Genomic DNA, 11484 nt, shown 5'->3' with positions numbered 1-11484 from the left:
ATGATTAGAACATAACATTACATAAGAATGAGTTCCACATTCATCAAATGTCGAGCTACACATAAAAAGGCTTTATAGTCAAGCTTTTTTCAAGTATGTAAACAGAACATGTCAAATGGTAATCCAAAGGCTTAATTAGAAATGATGAAAGTCAGAGAAAAAGTAAAGAAGAATGACATCAGGCATTGTAATTGGGCCACAGGGGCAACCATTTAATTCAAACATTCTATGAGAACCAGTTAAGGCGGGTGTCAGGCACTTTCATCAACGAAGGATGAATGTTAGGATAATGAACAGAGGATGGATGAACTCTTCTTACCCAACCCCACCTGGAGCTCATTTTCAAGTAACACCCACGACTCCATCAGTTGCATAATATAAATAAATTAAATGATAAAAAATACGAGGATTATTAAAGAAAACAATTAAGAAAATAGATAATCAAAAGGATGACTTGAATGCACAATTGAAACGTGGCAACCTGTGGGATTGCAGTTGAAATAGTATGTGTGTGTGTGTGTGCAAGTGGAGGCCATGTTGTTTAAGGAATAAAGCATTTAATACGCTGATCCTGGCAAATGAGCATCCTATTTATGAAGAACACTTTGCCTGAACCTAAAGGAAAAAAGATAAGGAAGAAAAATGAAAGAAGAATCAATACAAAACAAAGCGAAAGTCTTCAACTCTGTCTCTTCTTTTTAATGAGTAGGCGTCGTTACAGTTTCTTTTTGTTCCCTGTTAATCAAACTAGTTTATATTGAACACCACCTCCATCGATGGTTAAACATCCAGAAGCACTTCCAGAAGTAAAGCAGTTTTATTTTTAAAAAAACAATAAACCCACTCTGTGGACTGAGTCAGTATGCATGTAGACTATGGTCAATGTGAGTATTACAGACACAAACAAAACTATATATTTCTTATAAAAATAAAAATAAAAAGTCACACCATTGCATTTCTTTGGGCTGATCCACTAACCTCCCTCACCTGTCCAGAGCTTGTTCTGGTTATACTGTTGCAACAAAATTCTCACGCTCTCCTCTATCAACAAGCGAAGTAAAACGAAATATAAAGCTGATCTACGTATGAAAATAAAAGGTTACCTTTTAATGTACTTTTTAAGTATATATATATATATATATATATATTTCTCTCTCTTGTAGCCCTGTTGATTTTATGTGAGACCCGGTGGGAACGGCCATAGGGAACTCAAGGGTCAAGTTCAAGTCAAGCTCCTGGTACCGTCCACAAAACTGACTGCCTGACTTACTGACTGACTCTCTCTGTGGCTGTGCTGCGCTGTGCTGTGCAGTTCTGTTCTGTGCTGTGCTATTGCTGTTCTGTTCTGTTCTGTTGTGCCTGGGCAGTGCTGTTGTTCCTGGCAGCAGCTCTTGGCAACTCACAACATTTCAAATCCCTCTCCCTCCCAAGAAGGAGTTACACCACCAGGGATTGAAACCATATTATTCACCCATGTATTCATCCGTGTATTCTCCCATGTTTCCACTTCCCATCTTCGGTTAACCTTGACAAGAATGGAAACATAGAATTATAACACTCTCGTTCTCTGTGTATCTTTCCCACTCTCCTGGCATCAGGATTATCCACTGCCAAGATGAAACATTTTCTTATCTATATATATATATATATATGTGTGTGTGTGTGTGTGTGTGTGTGTGCATTTCTTCTTCCCTGTTTTCTTCAAAAACCATGATAGGTAGGGGAAGGTACCTAGTAAGTAAAGTAAGCAAGCATGCTGAGTAGTAGAAGGTACCATTTGTAGCAAGAAGGCAGTTACATTAGGACAGTCACTCACACAAAGTCACAGAGTCCCTCTCTCTCTCTCTCTATCAAAGGAGGGCCAATACTTTTTCAGGCAGTTACAAATATGAATAAATTAATTAATAATCAAATAAAAGAAGGAAAAGAAAACAGTAACAAAAAATACCAACACCAAAAACAAAAGGGGGAACTGTGTTTGTTTGTATTCTGATCACTGAGCATGTTCCCTGTGGTATTCTTGCCATGTAGCCAGAACCCACAAGTACATGGAGCCCTATAAATCATCGCTCAATTTTTCACATCCACACACCCTACCTCCACCTTAATTTACAAATAAATAGTAAAAACATATTGACATAGAAGAAACATGAAGAAGACCCAGAAGAAGAAGAAAAAGAAGGCAGGATTTTGCTTGTTGATATATAGTAAGCAATAAATTAGTACCTGCTGATGATTGTTTCAGATTTATGTGAATCACAAACCTTAAGACCAGGCTAAGAGGAAATTGTACATGGTGGCTCATATTTTGAACTGGCTTTTTTTTTTTTTTTTTTACTTTTTTACTCTTTTTTTTTTTTTTTTTTCTGACCTGTAGTAAGAATGATATTGCCTCAGAGATAGCACAATCTTCCAAAAAGCTAGCTGATCCCTTCTTCCTCTTCCTTTTCTCACTGCATCTGTGAGCAGTGTTCAAAATTGTGACAATTCTTTTGAAAACTGTGAATTGAATTATTACTAATATTGAATGTTAATGCTGCAACTGTCCCATCAACCATTGGGAGGGTTGCCGCTGAAGTGATACTCCTACACAAAATCTTTAAATGTTGATCATGCCTAAATATATTGCACCTAAGAAAGGGCCACTGCTTTTGCTTCTCTCTCTCTCTCTCTCTCTCTATATATATATATATGTATATATGTGTGTGTAATATTAACATGACCCTTTCACACAGATCCTCCCCACCCAATGATGAGAGAACCCAATTTTGTCTATGCTTGAAATTTTGCTATCCATGCCTCCAGCTCACTTCTTCTTCTATTACTACTTCGTCTTGTTTTTTCTTTTTCACCCACATTTTGAAATCGATTTGTTTCTATTAACCATCATATCCTGACCATCCTAAAAACCTTAATTAAGAATCTGGTCCACACCTATCCAATTCCTTTTGCTTTCTATTGCATCTATGTATCATTCAAGGCCCAATAACATGATGTGGTTCTTCATGTAACTTGACGAATCAAAATAATCATGGAGCCTGAAGTTTTGAAAAACCATCTTTGTGTTTTTCTGGTGAAGATTGCAGCATGAATGTGGTGGGGCACTCATAGAACATGTGAGCAAAGGGCATCCAAGACAATGTCCCTAATCATGTGGAGGATAGGTTTCATTTTTGCTATGTATCATAACTTGAGAGAAGGGGTCTTGCAGACCATCATCCTGCCAGGCTCTCCACTTATGTGACATATCATTTGTATGTGGGTTTTTATGACAATAGAAATTGTACACTCAGATTGGGAGGAGTACACTGTTCAATATAATCTGATGGTAAGTTGCCCACAGACCAAATATGAAAAACCTCAAACCAACGTGGCAGTCTTTGAGATCACTCATGCTTTAACTCAAACCTATAGCTCTCTACACAGTGAATCCAAAGATGTGATTGCCAGTTTCCCTTCATTAGATGCAGAGAGCTCAAAGCTAGGATGGTATCAATCATAAAAATTACGAAGACAAAAAATGGGCCCTTTCAAAATTGTGGGAGGTGTCTAGGTGATAAGTAGGAGGGTGAGCTTTTTGAGAAATGGAAGAGTTTATAGTAAATCTTCCACACTTTGCAGAATCCATATGAGTTCTGATGTCCAGTGATTTTCAAAGTCAAAAACCAGCTTTGAGCACCGTGGTGCAGGAGGCCAGGTTTTAATGCTGAATGAGCCTGGGGACTACTAACGATACAGCCAACATGTCACAATATAGCTACAATGCAACCCTTCTTTCTTGGTCAAAGTAGGGGAAGATTCAGAGTTAAATGGAACCCTATTCAGCCTCTTTTAATTTGTTTTTGCCCTTCTGTGAACAAGGTCACAGATTCCTATTAGAACACTAGGCATGGTCTTTGCTAACAAATTTTGTCTATACATTCATTGAAGGAGAGAGCATATGTACACCCTCCTAGACACATTTGATGGTTGTCACCCATTCAATTACACAAACTTGTAGGTTGTGCAATCTCATTTCTACACACAATCCTTCTTTTATCAACATGATAAATTGAATTGTATATCCCTTTGTCTGTCATCCAGGTGAGTTCCATACTATTTTTTTCCAAATTTTTGGATAGTATGATATACAAACATAGAAGAGTGTGTGAGTGCAAAGCAGTAATTGAACCATCTTACCATGCACTCACTTTAATGACCCTAGTTAAATTCCCTCACTGTATCTTTTTCTATGTGTGTGTTGGGAAAAAGACACAATACATGTGTTTGGCTTGTTGTGCCATTGTCAGAACCAAGTTTTTGACATTGCAGATCCATGTTTTTGATATTGCAGATGGGGCTGTGCCACTTGAGATCCATGAAGGGACCATTTTGGATTGAGACTCTGGAGGGCAGTTAAGTGGGGGAGAGAGAGAGAGAGAGAGAGAGAGTGGGCTGTGGAAGTTAGTTACACTATGAGAAATTGATTGAGGCGGTTTTACAACTTCCAAGACCAGACTCATAAAACCTCCTGATGGAGGTCTTCAATGAGATGTGGAGGTGAAGAAAGGTTGTGGAAAAATGATAGAGAAGAAGATACAGACATACAACCATGCAGACAGACACAGAAGAATATATAAAACCTCAACTGCATTATTTGTTAAGTAGTTTGTCTATCATGCAATCTTCTTAATTTTTTTCTGATTGCATAGCTTTTATTATTGTGTGGTAGTGAGAATGTTTGATTGCATGTAAGTGCAAAGGAGCTTTTTTTCAGCTTTTTCCTACTCCTACAAGATCTTCCAATGATTCTGGTCCCCAGAGGGGAATGGCTGCCCTTGTGGTCAATGATGGAAAAGAGAAGTCAGCCCTTCAGTTTATAAGATCTTTGACTAGGCTTTGCAAATTAATACTGCAAAGATTGTGCAGAAAGGAGGTAGACGAGTAAGAGGAGGGAAATGAGGGAAAGAGCAGACCACATACTCTCCTGATGGAAAGCAGGGTAGAGTACATAAGGAAATGCACGCATCCATCCATCCACACATCCATGTATACATTTACGTGTCCATCCATCCATCCATTCATATCTCCGGGCAGGCACAAAAGTACCCTCTCGCTATTGATGAGAATACCATCAGGAGGCAGAGCGGGCAGGGTGGGCAGAGTGGGCAGAGTGGGGCAGAGGGCAGAGAGAAAAAGAGGAGTATTTTTTTTAAAGAAATTGTGTGAGTACTATTGGGTGGATTTGGTGGCCCTCAGAAGGCCCAAATGGTACTTTGAGCAAAACAAGCACTAAAGTTATTGGCCTCTCTTCATCATCTTCTTCTTCTTCTTCTTTTGAGTATAGTCTATGGCTTGCAAACTTGCTTGCTTCTTCACCTCTTGGCTAGGACTGGGCAATGAAATGTCAGCTGAAATGCTTGAGATGTCTATTTTCACTTTTGTAAGAAATTGACTTTTTTTGACTTTTTTTCCTTTTTCTTGCAGAGGGATGTTTTTATGTACAAGCCTTACCTCTTCCCATAAAAAGATACTTTTTCACTCGTTTCGTTTAAGTAAAACCCATGTCCAGTTCCATTTCCACTAGGACTTTGCCCTGGGTTGCAAACAAACATAAGGCTGATTGAAAGGAAATCAGAATATCACTAATAATAATGATAGAATAGTATTTTTTCTGACACATCTGATGAAGTTTGTTTTTACTATTTATGACCCCCTATTTCTTAACTGTAAGTCTGCCAGCAGCACATATTATCCCTGTGTGTGTCCAGATTGGACAACAATGAGTAAAAGAAATTTGAAGTGGAGGATTCAGAAATGTAACAAAGTGGAAGATCAAAAAAATATGGAATATTCTGGTTGCTGAAACCCCATGCTGAATCCCATGTGGCAGCATATACAAAATCTGATATTGGATCTGGACCAGGAACACATGCTTTCTCTTGCCCACTCTGTTCAAAGATATCAAAGTAATTGTAAATTCATTCACTGCAAGATTAGGAAACACAAATCATTGGAACTCCACTTGGGACAAAAAAACACATGTATCTTCAACTCATGACTCATATGAAATCATACACATATTTCCATTTTTAGTATAACTTTTCCAAACACAGTCAACTTGTGCTTTTTTGCTTTTTTTTTTCATTCACTACTTAATGCTTGAAAAAAGCTTGAAGCATTTTGCATGGAAACATGGAAAGGTTTTGTTTGCCCAGTGTTGGTTGAAGTATCAGATTCAAGGAGTACTGCCAAGCTGTGATTTTTGAAGTAAGAGGTAAACTCTAAAATTCTTCATTTATTCTCAGCATCAGTTTGCAATCTAGTGGCTTCAAAGCAGAAAGCATGTGACTGTAAGTCATTCTGTATTTGGCCAATTGATTTTTATCCTGTGTGCATCCACATGGGTGCTCACTTAAAAATTAGCTGAAGTTTTACAAAGGTTGAAGTTTGTAAATCTTTTGCATGGCAGCTATCACAAAAATTCTAATAAAAATCACAAATACAGTTTAAAACTTCGTCTGCATGCCAAAATTTTCCAACATCATCTCGAACTCGCCTCCAAAACCAAGAACTGTTCGTTTGTTTTTTGTTTGTGATTTTTATTTTTTTATTTTTTATTTTTATTTTTAAAAAACATAAAAAAAAAACAAAAACAAACAAACCAAACCAAACCAAAACTTCCTCACTATGACTCCAACTCCAATATTCTAATTAGTATATAAAAAAAAATCAGTTTTAAAATAAATTTGGATACTTTTTATAATTAAAAGGATTACCTGATATAATACATTTTTAAACATTTGGAAATATTTTAATAAACACCATTTAGTGCATGAAAACGCCAAAGTTTTGAAGCCAAGTAATTTGTAATTAAATGTACTGGAGAAAAATAACATTGAATGTACATTCTATTATAGGTGTTTAGTTTTTAAATTAATCCAAAGTGTATTCTACATAACGTGATCATGGTTTTATGTGGCTATTGTGATTATCAATTGTATTCTTTTTACTTTAATGAGGTTATCATCACATATTTAATTAGTGCAATTATATGTATAAAATATTTAATACGTGATATTTAATTTAATATAATTTTTAATGTAGATATCATCACATGTTTTTTTTGACAACATAAATAAATATTGCATATTAAGCATGTGATGATATTTATGCACAAAAGTTTTAATTAAATATTACATATTAAATTAGTGCAAAAAAAAAGTAAAGAATTATGGATGCATCATTTTAAACAAAAAACATGGTTCAAATATTGCAAGTAAAAACACATAGCCACATGTCCATATCAACCATAACAATAATACACAAGTTTTTGACATATGATCAAATTATTTTCATGTATTACAAGTGTTGAAGATACAGTAGACATTCTTCACATACTATTAAAATTTTTTGAAGCTAGCATCTAACAGAATATCAATTTATTTATTCATTAATTAAACTACATTAAATACATTAATCTCTCTCTCTCTATACATACATGTTATAGTATAGTACTTCACATTGGCAATGCAAGGCGACAATAGTGAAAAACCACGTTGGGTATTGTGATATTCAAAGTGGAAATATAATACAATTGTGTGTCCACTTGCAGAGCATGTGTTATCCAAGTAATGTCATGTTAATCTTTCAATTAGAGCTCATTCACATGGGTTGTGCTGACGCCGATTCATCCAGTCCGGACCTATATTTCACAGTTGAACGTTTGCATGGATGAACATGTGATACCATTCATCTGGTGTCCTCAAACTTTTCACCACAAGTATAGAAATGGACAATGATTTTGTATTCATGACCTGATAGTGGGGCAGTATTTTATTTGCATGGAAGCATAAGGAAGTGTTTGTGCAGTGCTTCTGATTGCACCATCACCTCTGGCTACCAAGTTTATGACCTAGAGCAAGACATTGGGTCTAAGTTTCCTGCTTGGATTCAAAGCTTTTGGATGTGACCGTGAATAACTTCTGTTGACTTCTTCAGGTTACGATAAATGATTCTGCTTGGAAATGCTTCTCTTTGAAATGCCCGTAAGGTTATACTTGTGCTTGTAAGGTAACTATAGCTGCTAATCATATATATATATATATATATATACATATTTACTTGTTTGTGGAGTTATTTATTCATTTGTTAATGCTGTTGTTATTTGTAAACCATCTTTCCCCCAAAAAATGGTAAGTAATGTGTAGCAGTAATCAGAGAAGATAAACAACTAAATATAACAAAGTTGAACTATTTGTATATGATGGTTAGATTAACTTTGAAATAATTTCAGAATGAAACTTGTGAAGGCATCACAACAAAATTTTACCCATCAGAAATATCATTGTTATTGTTACTATATTTAATATTTTTACATACAATCTTGTATTAAGTTATGTGATACATAGAATTTTCATCTCTCTGTGATTTGTGCCAATTAAAGACTCTCTTGAAGATTTATTAACACTTGGAAAAGTTTTACATGACCTTTTTTATGCCCAATAAAGCCAACAGCAACATTGTGAATCATTTGATGTTTCAGCAGGTGTGTCAACAACTTTCGTACTACATACATACACAAAATAAGTTTTAACATGATACATATGGTTGTATTAAGACATAGTTTTTTTTGAAACTAACTTACTTGAAAATGAATTTATAAGATTGAAGGTAACTTTGGATTCCATTAGGTATTGTTCAATGTTTGCTAAAAACTTTTCTTCCCTTTTCAAAGATTCACCTTCAGTAATTAATTGATCTATGCAGCACTGCCAGAGTGATCTTAGTTTTTCAAAGGATATAAAATTTATAACCCAAGTTACTATAGTAAAAATATTTCAGTTCAATGGAGAGTGTTTTGTGAACTTTTAAGAATAATCATACATTGCAGTATTAATTTTCAATGTACATTTATATACATACATGTGCCAACATACACATATCTTAAACAGATCTATTTCATCATTTTAATAGGAGTTTCTCTTCAACATTTGTCTAGGATAGACCTCAACTGCACATTTTAATTGAATTTGTTCTGACAAAGATGGAAAGATAAAATAATGATGTTGTGGACATGAAAATGAAAGTAATTGGAAAACAGTATAAGCAGTTGTATATTAATCTTATAATAATACAAGATGGTTTGTTGTAAGCTAACTTACCTTCATGTATGCCTACAAGCCTACATAATATATAGTTTTGCAAATAAATGATATCATAACTGTATGTCAGCATTTGTATATTTTAATGAGGTGCTTAGTTCCACATCAAGATAAACCAGATGAATGCAAACATTCAACTTACTGAAAATTGAACCCTATAATACTACAACTCAACTCTATATTTCAAAGTCTCTGAATAAAAAAATAAAAACAAAAACAAATTTCTTATATGTGCATAACCATTATGAGTTTATTTGAAGTTTTCCATGTTATTTTAAATTCTCCTTCAGCTTATGTACTCCTTGGTTCAGAATTCTTATTTTTCTTGTGTACTGATCTCTTTTTACCCACCTTGTTGTTGATTCAAAGCTTTACTTATTTATTTGTTTTTGACACAAAAACAGGGTTTATCTAATGCATTAGCAGGGAGGAGTGTTACTAATAAAGATTTGAAATTTTATCACACTCAGATATAAATAAATAAATAAAAAAATATATATATATAGATATATTTTTGTATGAGTTCCTTGATAGATGATATGTCCAGATAAGGATAATTGAACCCATCTAGAATATATATAATATGGCATTTTCTTTTTCACAACTCTCTTATGTTTCAAGTGGTCAATTACCAGCAAATGAAAATTAGGTTACACTTGGGTGAAGGGCCACGTTGGCAAGGCACGGGATAGCAGAATTGAGGTAATTAAGTGTGCGTTCTCAGAGTGAAATTATGGGGAACGATGTGTTCCCTAAAGCAAGTCCCAGCGTGGCAAGTGGGGGGGAATGGAGGAGGGGAGGGGTCTTTACGACTCAGACTGAGGGGCAAGGAATGATGATGAGCCTGAAGGGCATTGAAACCCAATCACAGGGCTTTTTATTTAAGGAGGGCTGAATTTCACTCTTTATTTTTAATTTGTATTTATTTTTCTTATAAAACTAAAAGGAGCTAGGGAGGTTGTGTCTCCCCATAAAGACTAGATTTGGGCCGTATGATTTCCTTACTCCATGTGTCGCTTTCATTTCCTCGTTTTTCTCATCCAACAAATATCACCTGAAATTACTTTCATCCATCCCCTTTGCAGGCATCTCTGTGCTTCTGAATTCCATCTCCTCATCCAACTAGTCCCACGGCATCATCCATCTCGCACTGGTGTACGTCTGGCTACGCAATTCATTCATTCATCCAAGCCAGCAACTGCATCCCCAATCCCAGTCAAACTCTCAATCTTTCTTTTCCCCCCCCTTCCCCATGCATGATCTACTTCTGATTAAAATCATCAAACAATATAATCATGAGGCAAAAGAAAAAAAAATAAAAGATAGAAGAATTTGCCACCCTAACTCACACCCTCATTTTGTTTTTCCACACAAATCAATGTGTGCTCTTACCTTAGATTCTACAAGCTTCAACATTGCCCCAGCCCAGCCAAGTTTTGACTTTGACCAGGGTCCCATCCTATTTGGTGGGGGGCTGGATTTCCATTTAAAGGAGGTGCCTTTTGGCAGTTGGGGGATAGACTGACTCTCACTCAAGTCCAGCTGGGGCTATATCTCAAAAACATCTCAGAATACCTTAATGGGTGGGTGAGCCTTTAGGTAGTTTTTAGTTCTTACACATGGAGTTATATCTCTACAAAGCAAATTGAAGCCTGTCTCTCTGCCCAGGGGGGTGGGGGGATGGGTGGCAGGCTCTACACACCCACTGTGCTCAGTCCTGGCCTGGTCCAGAGTGGTACTCTCACCAGACCTCCTTGGCTGCAGACGAGAGTCATGAGCATGTTGCTATCCCCCTCACAGTGGAAGACTAGGGTTAAGAGATTTTTGAGGGGTTGTTCAGACCACTCTCCCTGCCCAAGGAAACACATTGACTGGGATCCTAAAATTTTCAAGTGCATGCCATGCATGTTGCTGCCGCTGCCCCAGGCCTGCCATCACGAGCTCCCTCAACACCACCATTGTAGTTTCTCATGATCTATGAGAAGGTGTGGTGAGTGAGGCTAGTGAAGCCACAGCACAGCATGGGTGGCCCTGGATTTTGTGCTGGGAACTGGGGTTTTTGTATCCTCTTTTGGAAGGGATGGGTGGGACAGGCTACAGGGCTTTTGCTTGTCCCTCCTTTTTATCCAAATTTGTGTGCTATTTAGGTGGGACTCTCAAATGGGCTTTATGATGTGCCACCTGGCTCCCTTGGCCTATGGCATATATATCATGTGTCTTTGTGGAACTCCCCCCTGTGGATTGGTTGCCAATGATAAAAGAGATCTGGATCAGCTTCACAAATCACATGGAAAAGTTGGTCAACCCCACCAATATCATGGAAGAGAGAGTAGAAGACCCA

This window comes from Physcomitrium patens, chromosome 12 (assembly GCF_059467195.1).
Source record: "Physcomitrium patens ecotype Gransden chromosome 12, ASM5946719v1, whole genome shotgun sequence".
NCBI lineage: Eukaryota > Viridiplantae > Streptophyta > Bryopsida > Funariales > Funariaceae > Physcomitrium > Physcomitrium patens.
The sequence above is the reverse complement of the archived record's forward strand: the minus strand, read 5'-3'. Positions refer to the sequence as shown.